A 15,455-nucleotide genomic window follows, 5' to 3' on the forward strand; every position below is an offset into this window, starting at 1 on the left:
ATAAAGGACGAAGTCCAACGCCGCTAACCCCGCGACCGCCACCCCAGAACGTGGTCGCAGACCGAACGGGCGTGAGGGCCGTAAGGGCCACCCCGCCATCCGGTAGGTGGCTGAGCAGCCGGGCGCAGCGGCGGCCGCGCTGAGATGAAGTCCCAAACCGCCATGTCGCCATCACCGCCATCACCATTGCTGCAGCTGTTCCCAACCGCCTCCATTGCCGCCGTTGTCAGGCATTGCCAGCAGCCGCGCCGCGGGATGTCAGAAGCCGCGCCTCCAGCGCCCCTCTCCGCACGTGTGCAGGTGCTCTGCGGCCGCCGGGTCCGACGTCCAGGCAGAACATGATATTTCCATGCTGCTCCGACGGTGGGCTGGTCTTGTTTGGGTGTTCCTCCACTGTGACGTCGGTCACGCCTACCCCGACCAGGGCGCAGAGGCCGACGTCTCACTATCCGGTTGCGGTCCTCAGTCGGGTCGCAACGTGTACCTCTACCGCAGCGTGGAGCGCGCTCCCGCTGGGCAGCGATACAGCCAAAAGTAGCATAGCATGCGGGCGGCCAGCGCTGCGCCGGACAGCGGACCCATGCAGGGGGTATGCCGGTCTCGGCCATTAGCGGGGTCGTCGGGGCCAAGGCTGTACATACAGCTGGTGACCGCGTGAGCCGCCAATCGAAGCTCACGGCTTATAAGCTCGACGCAGGCATCACACGTTGTCCCGATGGGAGCTCCACGACGCCGCCGCGAACTCCAGCAGCGCGGCTCGCAGCGCGAAGACCGGTACGGACGGCCGGGGCGCAAACGGCGTGCGGGAGTCGCAGGCGACGGAAGACGTTCTGCGGACAGAAAGGGTTGGGCATAAGCTGGTCGGCAGGACACTCTTGAGCCGAGCCTTTGATGTAATTACAGATGATCCAGAAGCATGCACAAAAATTCATAACACACTATTCCCATTTATGTATTTGCTACATATGATATGATATAGGTACCAGCTCATGATCAGTGACGCATTCTGGGCAATATGTTCTAAAGTGAAGTAACTGAAGTTACAATTGACAGCTTAAAAAAACACACACACGCACACACATTCGATAGCTTATGAGAATAACATGCCTTGTCTGTTTAATGCAGGAAAATATTTTTCACTTTTTTAGAAACAGCAAAACCGTTGTCAACATGCCATGTCAACTATCTAAACAATTTTTATGGAAACTGCTCTAGCTAGCTTAAAGTTCCACAACGTTTCCGGAGCACTGTACCCAAACTCAGTTCATGTTGCAAGAAAAAAACAGTAATAATGCCTCCTAATTTTGAATGAAATATAGGTATGAGTAATTTGATTTGGAAATTGGAAAGCAACAAATTTCCGCACATCATTTTAGCAAAATTACTATTTTCTTCAGCCACCAGGTTTTGCACAAAACTATAGTAAACTTTATGATCTAGTTTACACAAAACCAAAGCCCCTTTTAACAAATGTTGAATAAATTTTAACAATTTTAAAAAATATATCGTGGAAAAAATGAAAAGTGTAGATTTGTAAAGCCGGGATATTTCACGGATTAGGCACTTAAAGAAATATCTTCACCTTTCTTTGAGCCACCAGCCTTCACCAAGTTTTACACGAATGTAGTGAACCAGACAATGTGGCAACTCAAAATTGTGATGGTTTGAGATAATTATAACGGTAAAAGAAAAAGCAACACAAGGTTCCTTACCCTCGCTTTTTTCACTAGTCCAGATGAGGCTTCAACTGTTGCCGACCTGAGGAGCTATAGGGACTTGAGCTTTCCAAAACTCAATTTCTAAGGGCACTGAGCAGTGTTTGGGTTTCACACGTATGCGATCGTAAGTTATATTAACCCTCGCATGTGTAGGGGGGGGGGGGTCGGATGGACCCCCCCATGGTATTTCGCGAATAACTCGCGTAAAAAGCGGCCGATCGCGACGAAACTTTCAGTACCCTCGCATTGATCAATTTTAACCTACCCTGAAAATTTCATGACCCTGACCCCAATGACCTTTGACCTGTGACCTCTTTTCCGAGACCATGTTTGGCCGGAATCGCGATTCCGCGTATGTCGGCTCGCATTAGCCGCGCGTTTGCAAGCTTTTCGTGGTTTCAAACGTTCAAACATGTGATTTGATGTTGCTCCCATGCATTAGGGTGGGTGTCAAGGTCACCTGAAGGTCAGGTCAGGTCATTGACCTTTGGTGACCTCGGTTCACTTTTTCGAGTTTTACATGTTTCTAGGCTAGTTTTTGGAGCTGAATTCGAATTTAGCAACCATTTGAACATTTACGAAGTAGTTTTGGTGACTTCGTAACATGTTATGAAGCTGTCAGAGGCGGTTGACACGTAATACTAATACCCGTCACGACGCCTACTGGTTGACCTGACCTGACCTGACCCGACCTGGTCTAAATGCTTAAAGACATCATCTGTGATCAAAACTAACACGATATTCGTGATCAGCACCCCGAAAAACCCCTTAGCAGCCACACTTTACGACTTTCTAACAGGTCCCGATTTTCCCGACCTTGGGTCATTGACCTGACCTGGAAGGTCAACCAATGACCTAGGACCTTAAAATTGGGTATCATCGGCTTCCTCTCGTCACGGGCAACACGCTCGTTTTTTCCGCGAAGCTCTAGCTCGATCAGGGGCCAAACGGCAAGGGGGGGTCCAACCGACCCCCCCCCCCCCTACACATTAGAAGCTGGAAAACGCCGCACACATGCGAGGGTTAAGTTGACAAAGCAAGCAAAGCAAAGCATGATGCCCCGCGCGTCCACCCGCGACCACATCCCGCGTCCGACTCCCGACCGCCGCGTGACCCGAGGCTCCCGGCGGTCACGTGACCTACCGGCCGGGACTGCAAACGGCCTTCAACACCATTCTTGTATGACGTCATATCCTACTGAGGTGCTGATTGGTTATTTCCACCGTAGTTATTTTTGTTTCATTGTTTTGCGTGTTTTTCTTATGTGAAATGTAATTAAAAAATTTGTCATATTTTAATCACCATTAAAACATAACTGAATAGGTATAAAAGAGAACTCGATAAATACTTTCATTGTTTTTAAGAATTCCGGAATTAGATACCCGAGGGAGCAAAGAGGGAGCAAGTTGCCACGCTGATTTGATACCTCATAGTCGAAAGGTGGGCTACTAGAACCGAAAATTGCTGTGTTTGTAAATAAATAAGTGATTTGAGGGCAAAGAATGCCCGGATTTAAACTTCTAAAATTATTTTGAACATAAAATATTTCAGTTTGAGGGATGTTAAGGCCTCAAAGAGTAGGTACTTTTCAGGTATCAAATAAGTTCCTCTGCGAAAGTTCCGTCGTGAAAACGGCTAAAATGAAGATATTTGCTGTAAAAGAAATTAGGTGCAGATTTGGTCAAATCAGGTGCATTCGCCGGATAGCCCGTCGTGAAAACGGCTAATATGCACCTTCAGACGCACTAGCGTGATCAAACGTTGACGCAGCCTCTCATCACTGCAAGGACAGGCAGCACGGCAGGTGCCACCATGAGTTGCACGTGCCACGATGAGTTGCACGTGCCACCACTGGCTGTTCAGTGTGCAGCAGGCGATGAGTACCCGTAAGGCGCTGGGCTGACGACACACGTCACGAACGCTCACGGCCGGTTCAATGCACCCTATGAACGTGGATGGTTTCCGTGAGTGGTCCGGTCACGGATGGGGCATTCCACGTCAAATCAAACACCGAAATCCGTCATCCCCTTCGATTTTTCTGAAAATTTGTAGGCAGACTGGGCATGGTTCAAAACTGAGTTAGGTACGTGTAATATTTTCGAAATTTGATAACGTATCGCCGAGATATAGGTCATCGAATATAGCCCAAAATGCCACACATCATTTTTTTAAATGCTTATAACTCTGGTTCCTTTTCTGGTATCAAAATGATATTAACAGGGTCTTGGAGGCAATTGATAAGGCTTTGATTTTTAATTATAAAATTAAATTGAAGTGACCTTGAAATGCATTTGACCTTGAATTAAAACAGAAAAATTTAAATAGCAAAAAACACGCCACCTTAGATTTGAGTAATTTTTACATATTATGTCCGTCACAATGTTCCTAACCATCTGTGAAAAAATTGGAGTGGGCCATTCATAACTTTCGCGGCAAACGCCGTTTTCATGCATCAACATCACGCAACCGCGCGTGACCTTGAAAGACAGAGTCAAGACATGCTTGCTTGTGTACACTTTCTGAAATGAATGATTGCTGATTAGTGATATCCCAAACTCTGCGAGAATGGAAATGCATAGTCATCGTAGTCAAGCATTCACGTTCCATTGTAAAAGTGTCTCAGGCAAACGGTATTTTGCGGTGAATTTTGAGCCGTGTGGAAATGCATCATGAAATAAATTCAACGAAAACATTATCACGCAACGATATCTTTACGTCTTTTGATCTTCACTATACGAAAGAACATACATTTTTGAGTATGTATGGGGAATTTCTAGTTCATCCGATGATAAATATGGCAGTTAGAGTCCTGCTAAGAGTAACATGTCGCCGGCTGAGGCGGGATCGGCCGACGCGGGAAACGCAGCAGTCACAATTTTGTGTTTACACGTTCATATTTCAATTGTTTACCAACCTATTTTCAGAATTCTTTCACCATAAGATTGCCTGTACATTTCTTAGTCTTCTCACAAAATTTGACGCGAATCGAACGTAATCAGCGGTAAGGAGCGCGATGTAAAGACGGAACCGTTCCGTTCCGTCCCGGCACAGTCTACAATTCAGGCGGAACGTAGCGGTCGGCGCCGGCTGCCGAGTCGCCGCGTCGCCGCGGCGACAGGATGTTCACTTTACACCGCTATTACTAGAACAAGTGTGAACCGATTTTCTTATTGCTTGCACGATGAGATGTGCAATTCAATTCTGGACAGGTAGCCATAAGTAATTTCGCATCAATATTATGAGATATTGGCGAAAAACAGGAGGGGTGGGGCGAAATTCACTCTTCCCCCTCCACTGCGCGTGCTAACATACGTTTGCATATGTGCCATTTTCTTCAAAACTTATGAATGGCCCACTCTAATTTTTTCACAGGTTGTTAAGAATATGGTAGGCAATAAAATATATGAAAATGAGCCAAATCGAAGGTGGCGTGTTTTTTGCTATTTCAATTTTTGTGCTTAAGAACAGAGTTAAGCAAATTTCAAGGTCATATATTTAAGTCGATGCAATTCTAAACAAATGCTTAAGAAATTACCTAAACAGTAAGGTTTATTTCATTCAAATCAAACAAGTACAACCAAAGTTATGGTCGTTCAAAAATATAAAGATGCAACATTTTGTAAAAATTTGATGCCCTATATTTAGAAGACCTGTGGTCAGAATGTGCAAAAAACATCAATGTAATGTCCGGGGCGACACAGGAACTCGCTCACAGATTTATAATGAAATCGCTGATGGTAAGGTGCAAAACAGCCGATTTTTGTTCGATTTGACGTGGAATGCCCCGGATGGAATCGGGGAGAGGCAGAGGGGGCCCGGTAAAACCAGCGATCCTAGTGAAACTTGGGACGTGGTTTTATTTGTGGCCTCTTGGCTCTTGGCTCTTGTAAATATTAAACATATGTTTTTTGGTGTCTCCCCTTAACCCGCGCACCGACGGGGGTCTGCGCCAACTTCGCACCGACGGGGGGGGGGGGGGGGCGGATGACCGCCCCCCCTGAGATCTCGAAAACGAAGCAAGATAGCGACAAGCGGTAAACGGCATCGGATACGCACGGCCAAGATCTACAATTTTTACAAAGATCATTTTCAGGTCAGGTCAAAGATGACGTCATAGGGGTCGAAAAAGTCAAAATGGCGGCGCTAGATATGGAGAGAGTTTTTCTCGAATAACTTTCGAATTAGTCAAGATAGGAATAAACTAAGGGCATCATCGTGATCCTCTCGTCAATCCGCATCGAATGATATATATGTTGACCTCGAAAGGTCAAGGTCAAAGTTTGACCTCAGGTCACGTGACCCCGAGGTCATCATGTATATCATTCGATGCGTCTTGACGAGCTGAACACAATGAGACCATCCACGCGTCTGTATCTTGTTCCTGTACGGAGTTATTGGCCAAAAACCTTTGGTGACCTTTGATGACGTCACATGACCTCACAGCTGCCCAACAGCAAAACAGACCTCAAGGTAGTGCAGGTTGATCGTATATGAAGTCATGTATGGTATATGGGGCCATTCCGACCCGCTTTAGTGGTAAAAACAGGGAGTTGATTTTTTCCCCATTGACTTATAATGGGGAGGTCGCGAAATTGACCTGACCTTAGGTCACCGATATCAAAATTCCGAGATAAACAAATTGTAGCTACTAATGACCTAATAATATCCTGCGACTTTCAAAGGCCTCCGACATCTACTGTAGCTCTGGCACGGTGACAAAGTTGCAAAAAAGTGACTTGAGGTTGGGTCATTCAAAGTGACCTGGTGACCTGACCTTAAAAGGTAGGAGGTTCAAACTTGCACACCATGTGTAAAATTGATGAGGTTATAGTCATACCGAATTTCGCGGCGCTACGCGCCGCGGTTTTCCCGCTATTCGCGAAAAACCTCAGGGGGGGGGGGCGGATATCCGCCCCCCCCCCCGTCGGTGCGCGGGTTAATACTTTTCTCTTCAGAAATATGTTTGTGGAATATCAGCGTTGATTGAAATAAAAAAATAATTGCTTTCTGTTATTTATCTGTACCCACTGTAATTTCTTATTGGACGCATTCATTCAAATTACTTCAAACTCATTAAAAAGAAACTTGTCGCTTCGATATCTTTGTCTATCTGTCTGTCTGTCTATATGTATGTCTGTCCGTCTGTCCGTCCGTCCGTCCGTCCGTCCGTCCGTCCGTATGTCTCCGGTACCAGTGACGCTGACCTCCGCCGCCGCCCACACGAAAACGGCCGTTCCAGGGGCCGGACCCGGGACGCGGCGGAGCGGTGCCTGGCGGGGGCGGCAGCTGGCCAAATCGACCTTGGTCGCTCCTTTCTTGACATGAAGCTCCACCCGATTTGGATGGCTGCCACGGTCGCAGACCGGAATTCATAGGATCGAATGGGTAGCCGACAGTCAATACGAGTGGAACTGAGGGCCATGTCCAGCATAGGGTAGTTCAGATGCTTTACAATAACTGAAATCTAAAAACGCCAGTGAACATCTTGTTTATTTATCACTGAATTATATCTCATTCATATGGATTAATTTGCAATCGATATTGGTGGAGGGTGATTTAGTCAATTAGTCAATTACCTATTAATTCAGTTTCACATATCTGGCACAGCTCAAGTTCAACATCTTTTATATTGCACATTGAGAGCATAGTGATATCCTAATGCATGTCCTGATCGCTGTTTTGGAGTAGTAAAGGATCGGGCTCATTTTGATTACATACATGATTCTAAACTATTCTGCAAAACGATGGCCGCAAAACCTCGATGCAGGTAGGTCTATGACATATTTCTAGATCTACCTTATGTATGGATATAGAAGCTGTTGTGTATGAACACTTTGAATCCGCTTCCGCCTGAATTGTATCAGACCACCACGCTATATAACGGATGAGGAATTATGCATCTTGCTAGCTAGTTGACCACTGGCCATTTTGTTGACACGGGGTGACCACTGGCCACTCAAGTTTGACCAGCACACAATGCCATTACTTTTCTAGTGAGAAGTACTTTGTTAGTCAACTTCCCGGCGCCGGCCGATAATTGAAAATAGGTTTTTGTCTTCCTCTGCACTAAAAATCATTGCTCATTTTACGCAGCGAAGAGTGAAGGTTTATGCCCATTGTCCGGTAATACAATGGCCATCGCGATACAAATTATTTGTGATTTGGTGAAGGACAGATCAACCTTTCTAGTGCATGTAATGTAAAAACACAATTAATGTGATCCAGACAATTGTATATCTTTTAACAAAAATCCGTTCAAGGTCTCAGAATCAGTCAAAGGTCGTCAATTTTCCTTTACCTTACGAACATACCAGAAGCATACATAGCCCCAGTTTTTCTAACCCTTTGAAGCCCCACGCTTTGACCATGGCCGCGTTCGGTCCAGTCTGCAGTACCTGCTTCGAATGCTTCTCGAGCCGCGACACAATACACGGCATGACATCCGCCTGTAAACTCGCCCACGCTTTTTAGTCATGGAGACAATTCAAGCTCCACCGTTCCAGGTTCTGCCCCCCCCCCCCGTCCCCTGCGGTTGTCTTCACGCACCCTGAGGCTGTTGATTTTCCCGCTTCTTAGTCTGTCCTTACCCAGTGGTTACCCACACTAACAGGCGCCTCTGATGTTGTTGGTCCACTGAACAATGCGCAGTGTGGGCACAGGGGGACCGTAGCGTTCAGTGACCGAATAGCCGAGACAGGTCGGAGACGTGACGGAGACGGGACGGAGACGGGACGGAGACGGGACGGAAACGGAAAGCGGACGGACATGGGACGGAGACGAGTCGAAAACGGGACGGAGATGGGACGGATACGGAGACGGGGACGGGACGGAGACGGGACGGAGACGGGACGGAGACGGAGACGGAGACGGAGACGGAGACGGAGACGGGACGGAGACGGAGACGGAGACGGGACGGAGACGGGATGGAGACGGGACGGAGACGGGACGTTCCCTCTGACTGCCACCGACGACCGTCTTCATCTGTCCTGGCACTGCTATCGTCGTCCCACCGCGTATGTCTCTAACTAACAAGACTGACGTTACCACCACCACAGTTTCAGAATATGGCACCGTTTATCTTCCGACCAGGTTACGCCCTTGGCACAAAGCTCTACCGCCATGAGTCATGTGATAAAGACCGATACCGTTATCAGTCCGGGCGGCCCGCATTGGACGGCGTGCCTCATTGTAATATATGTATTATCCTCTGCAAACCTCAGGAGTGGGTGCGGAACGGGTGGGATGGGGCGACACAATTACAGACACGCCCTGCTTTGGTGAGGCCGGCCACACCGAAATGGTCAGTTGTGCACGGTATTTGTCTGTCTGTCTGCCTTCTCCCTATCAGTTACGTACATATCTACCATTTTCAGTTCTGCACTCTCATCGATCCCTTTTCCTCTTCTCTCTTCTTTCTCCTCTCCTCTATTTTCCCTCTCCGTATCTTTTCGTCTTTTTCTGTCTCTGTCTTTATCTTTCACTCTTTTACTTTCTCCCTATATCTCTTCTCGTCTTACTTATATTTAGTAAGCGTGCCTAGTCTCGTGCCTAATCTAGCAAAAAATAATTGAATCGCTAAATAACATTACGGAGCTTATGACATGTGTTTGATATCAAAGCGCTGAGAAAACTGAACCTAAAATTGCAGTTTCGTGAGTCCGTAATAGCTCTGACAATAATACGAAAGTTGGAATCATAGTGGAATAACCACAAGCACGATGAAGGCCTATGTAGTATGTACAAACATGCAACATATAACACTCGAGGTCAGCCGTCAGGTCGCTAAGCCATCGGCTTACCATCTTGCTCATCAAGAGATAGCAGGAATCCAAAAGCCCTGTTTTGGTGTGTTAGTGTGTTGTGGTGTGCAGATAACAATGTGCAGGTGCGTGACTTGGAGATCAAATTTCTTCAATTTATCATGTATTCAATAACAGCCATCAGTTTGGTGCTGGAGTTTGCTGAGCTCCCCGAAACTTGAGCATGCAATGCATATGAATTTTAACGTCCTGCTTTATGTATTTCGTGGAAGGTGACACTATTATAGCTGATCGACACCCCATTTCCAGTCCGTCCGCCTTTCACACTTGGTCTCAGTACCACCCCGTGGGACTTCTGCCGATCGTACCTCTGCGCAGAGGCGGTTGGACAAGAAGAAAGGCACCGCCTCGTGTACCATAACTCAGGTCCCGGCCGCCCCACCGAGTCAAAAGGCGAGACGCCGCACTTTTTGTGCTCGGCCGGACACAAAGACCCGCCGACCGGGGCTAATTTGGGAGGGTCCGTCGCGCGGGGGAGTACTTGGGGAGAACGTGATCGCCCGTCAGTGGAGGAGTAATGACCGGCTCGATGGCAGTGATTTCTGTGACTAGTGAACTCGTTTTTCCATAGGGGAAATGTTAGAATGTTTGAATGATGCGTTTTACAGCTGTCATATGAACAATTGTGAAAGGTAATGAGGCATGTTTCGTCTAGCTTGTGTGAAAACTACTGCAATTATGCGTAACAGGTAAGGTTTAACCATTCACTGCTCCACAGATTCACCTCTTGGTCCTTATTTTATGTGAGTTGGTTCCAAACGATAAAATTCATCATTCTATACGTAAAGCTAACCGAATAGCTCCCGATCTGCCGTTGTATTCACAAAGTACCTAAACCAGATTAATATCTCGACATTTACTGCTCAAAGTCGGTACTGTCGTCCGACGGTTGCGAGCGAAGCAGTGACGCGGGGATCATCGGACGGCATCTTACCGCTACGCCAGTCTCCTATCGGGAGCCGTCACCCTGCCACTTTGCCGGACATTTTACGACCCGTAGCGCCCGGCCGCGCGACTGCACCCTCCTTCTCCGTACAGTCACCCCTCCCCCACTGCAGTGAAGGTATCCACCCTCCCCACTCCGAGGGGTTAACAACCTGCTGACTTTGCGCCGACCGCTCATCTCTGCAGAAAGCCCAGGGAACTCCGCAGAGCCCGGCTGGCTGGGGGATGAAGAGAGTCAAAGGGTTATGATAGAGCACCTGCTGCGTCAAGGTGCACGATGAATGCAGAGTGGCAGTCTGCTTAGGGACGATTTAGATGGCCACATTGCATTTCAATGCCTTGGGGAAGATAACAATGACTGAGCAGGGTCAATTACCTACTATGTCAAACTTTGACTTTTCCTAGAAATGGGACTTTGCAAAAGCCAATTGTACTGCTCATCACGTGCTAGCATCGTTCCGTTATACTACCTTTCTTTTGATGAATCTATAAATCCCAATCAGTACCTAAGTGTCAGATACGAATTGCGTGAAACACTTTACATGGAAATATAGGGTGCGCCTATTTCCAGTAAGTGCCAAGAAGTCAAGAAGGTCAGAAGGAAGTTGTTCCCAAGTCGAAACATCATTCCGTTACGCCTGAACACTTAACCCTATTCCTGGCGGGGGGGGGGGGCTTTAAGGTCCCCCCTTCAGATTTTTCTTGTGCCATTGCCAAACGCCGCAAGACTGAAAGCTCATACTCGGTGACTTTTTCTAAACATTCATTGCGCACATTTTGACAAAAAAAGTTGCCGGGTCAGGTCAGGTCAGGTCACCAGAGGCGGTTTGGTGACCCCACCTCAGAAAAGTTTGCAATCACGCCAGAGCTAGAGTTTTTGACCGATCAATTTCAGGTTTTAGTTAGGGTACCAGTATGTGCAATTTGTTTATCTCAGAATTTTCATATCTGTGACCTGAGGTCAGGCCAGACTCGTGACCTTTACATTGCAAGCCTACGGCAAAATATTGAAACGCCTCCTGCTTTGTGTAAACGAGTCAAAACCACCCAATTCTTTCAGTATTATGGAAGATTATCTCATCGGTGATGATCCTGGTGCCGCTTATTGACAGGGGCACCGGCAAAGGTCATCTGAGGTCATGTGACGTCATAAATCGTTTTTCTGTCAATAAATCACGACATGATTATGCTAAAGACTTGTAAGTGGTACCAAACTGCTCGCCTGGTCAAGGCGCGTCGTTTGGTATGCAGCATGACCATACCCCACAACCTCATTGATGAATGACCTGACCTTGACCTCATGTCAAATTTCAAATTGACCTGTGAAGGTCATCACATACTTATTTCGCATCGCCTCGGCGAGAGCAACAAAAAATGTATTGGTTTTATGTCTCTATGTTTCTTGTTTAAAAGTTATATAGGTACCTAATTCCAAAACATTTTATCGTTGATGACCTCTGGTGACCTCAATATTGACCTGACCTGGAAATGTTCCATGTAAAAGTTGTAGATCTTTAAACGACCTATCAAACGCCGTTTGCCGTTTGTCGCTGCGATGTGTAGTTTTTGAGATCTGAAGGGGGGCCGAATCGCCCCCCCCCCACCAGTTTCTTGTCCCGGCGGAGCCCGCCAGGAATAGGGTTAAATGGAAATAAATCGTAACTTGCTATTGCTAGAATTTTTGAATGTTGAACATCGTTGAAAAATGCACAAATATATCACACCAACTGTAGCAATCGCCTCAACACCACCAGCTAGTTCGGCAGAACCTTGCAGTTCAACAGCAGACGAAGTTTTTTGTTTGTTACCTCTTTGCACACGATGTCTGCTGTGAGAGATGCAATGAGGCTTGGTGCTACGCTACCTAACTTACAGCGTTTTACAGAATCTCATGCAAGCTGGATTTGCATTCCACAGTAGCTTGTCTGTAAGCAGCTTCTGAACAACAAGTAAGCGCATTCTTGCACGGCTTGGCTACCAACCAAAAGCCCATTGCAATCCACGGAACCTGGGAGGATATCCAGCCTGAAATAAGAAGCCTTCTGTTGTTAGGGAGGTATGTAATGTATGGACATGAAACAGCACTTCATGTGACCTCATTGTTGCATGCTCATCAACTCCTTGCAATAGCTTCGTTGAGTCGTAGGCGGCTGTAGGTATGCATCAAGTCAGCTGCTAATGACCCGTTTTGTCATCAGTTTTGCCTTATGACTTTTGTTCGAGGGTAAACAACATCCAGATGTTATTCCGTCTAATTAGTGCCTAAACACAATTTCCGCATTCCAATAAAAGAACTTTGTATCCCCGAGCTTGGGACTAGTTGGAGAGATATAAGCTTATAAATACCAATTAGTTATTGCCTATCTCTATGTAAAGCAGTGGCTGTTTCTCATCTTTTCACAGTATTTTACTTGAAGCTCTCAACACCCATTATTCCCACACACCCAGGCAATAAATCTCAAGCCCTTCACTGGCAACATGCAGCACAGACGCACACACGCGCACTCGCCTCCCGATCGATCTCCAAATCACGCGCGTCACCCAATAAAACCGAACCGACATCAGAACGCGCTTTGCCTGCAGCGCAGCCTTATCTGGATGGCCACTGGCCACCACACAACACGTGTTCGCTAGAGTAGTCTGCAGCCATCTACACGAGCAGTCCCTTATCGGGACGACATCTTCAGAGCCGGCCGCCGCCCGGCCGTCTGTATGTCTGTCTGTATGCACGTGCAGGTCAGGGTCGGTGACCTGGCGTCGGCCGGGCTCCCGGACCGGCGGACCGGCCGGACTATCGGTGACGCCGTACGATAGAGCGGGTTGATGAGACGGAACGACGGCCCGTACAACGGTCAGAGATGGCAGTAGATCAGGCGGTTTGTTGGGCGTTGAAGCACGGCTCTCCCATGCAATATTTTTTGGAGACTGCCAGACAATTGGTGGATTTACTCAGCGACAACGTGGGCAGTCTTAAATCTTTTTTTTTTTTTGCTAAATATTTAGTGATTGATAAGCATGCTCAGTTGTGCAACCTAGGTATGCCTATTGTCTAAGAAAATGTAATGTGTAAGTTTCTACACATATGTAAATCACACCAAATATCGTTCGATCCTATTGATTCTATCGTGCTGACAAAGAGGAGGAGGAAAGGGTCTGTTCGCCTGTACGATCACTCGTCACAACAGGCGTCAGCCTACAAGGAAGTCGACTAGCATAACATGACGACAGGCTATAGGGAACTTGGCTGTCCAGTGTCCAGTGTCCACCCTGAAAGCAATACAGAAAAGCATGATCTAACAGCATGACTCGAGCAGCTCTGCTCCATGCATGGTGACGTAGTTCCCTGTAACAATCCTTTGGCCTGCAACATAGCGCTCCACCTGAGGAGCTATCTGATCCAGACAGGTCGGCCTCTTCCAACTGCAAAATTCGCGTGTCGCCGGTAAATCGACCCAATTTCGATTGGCGATTCTAAGGCGGCTACCACTGAAGGGAGGCCCAGGCCCACTGCAGCATGCAAGCTGCGGACTGAGGCTGATCGCCTGCAGACTATATGATAACGATGAGATCATCAAAATGGACACACGAAAACAATAAACCGGCATAAGAACTGAAAAAGCTAGAATATCGCCTAACGCCTCGAAGTAGTGAATAAAGGCAAAATTGATTGCATCTTATGCACCGACCCCTAGTGCTGCTTATTCTTGTAGCAGTGATTAACTTAACCCGCGCCCCACTGGGGGGGGGCTATTTATAGCCCCCCTCCCGTTTTTCTGCAATAACTTCCAAATCCCTTGACGTATCGACGCCAAACTTTTATTACCTTCGGCTGCATCAATTTGACACCTTGTGTCAAAATTTGAACTTCGTACCTACCATAGGTCGGCCGGAAATGACGTCAGAGTGACGTCATGTTCGGCCGATTTCGACGCAAAACATTGAACCACGGCAATCGCTCCCAAGAGCTCAGTTTTTAAGCTAGATCCGATTTCTTTGCATGAGAGGACTCAAAATAGACTGCGCTATCAAACTGCTATCTCGGATTTTCGAAATTTTGAAAATTTCGAAAATTTCATATAATAAAACTCAAAATTTATATTTTTACATTTTTTTTATTTTTTTTTTTGACTTTTCGAAAAAACCGGAATATATGTCATAATAGCACGCATTATTATGACTAACTCTAGGAAGTTTTAGCTAAATATCTTCAAAAATGGCCAAGTAATACGCATTATTGCAAAAAATTAACAATTATTAATTTTTCAAATCAATTTTTTAGCATGAATTTGACATCTTACGCCAATATAAATAGCACCATCGTGTTCCTGAGCTCAAACTGCATCTAATAGACACCTTTTTTGTTGAAAAATGATAACTTCAAAATTTGACCTTTTTTGACCTGAAAGTGACCTGACCTGAGCTAAATTTGACTCAAAATGACCTCGAATGACACAAACGACATCAAATTCGAAATCTCTGACCTAAATGGACCATAAAACATGTGTCACGTGACCGACGGATGATATCATATTTTCGTGACCTGTGATGACCTGACCTTGACCTGAAAATCAAAGTACAAGTTTGGTACCCTCAGAGTATCTAGAGCATCTGTTCACGAGTGTGTGAACCAAAAATGAGCCTGATCTGACTTGTAAGACGGCGGCCAGAGCCCAAAACGTGAAGAAGCCAAAATGCTAATAATTTTTACTTTGACCTGACCTGTGACGTCATCGGTGACCTCGAGGTCAATGAAATTAGGTTTCGCTCGACAGTTTTTCCGAGGCTATCAGACGTCGTTTGAATTTTGACGATCGGCCCAGTAGTTTTGGAGTTAGGAGGGGGGCTATGAATAGCCCCCCCCCCCCCCAGTAGGGCGTGTTATACGCAGACCCCAGTGGGGCGCGGGTTAAATAGGATGGAAGGTAAAAGAAATGGAAGGCAAAAGCTAAGTGGAACTTCTTGGTAAGTAGAA

This window comes from Amphibalanus amphitrite, unplaced genomic scaffold (assembly GCF_019059575.1).
Source record: "Amphibalanus amphitrite isolate SeventyFive unplaced genomic scaffold, NRLGWU_Aamphi_draft 000250F_arrow, whole genome shotgun sequence".
NCBI classification, from domain to species: Eukaryota; Metazoa; Arthropoda; class Thecostraca; order Balanomorpha; family Balanidae; genus Amphibalanus; species Amphibalanus amphitrite.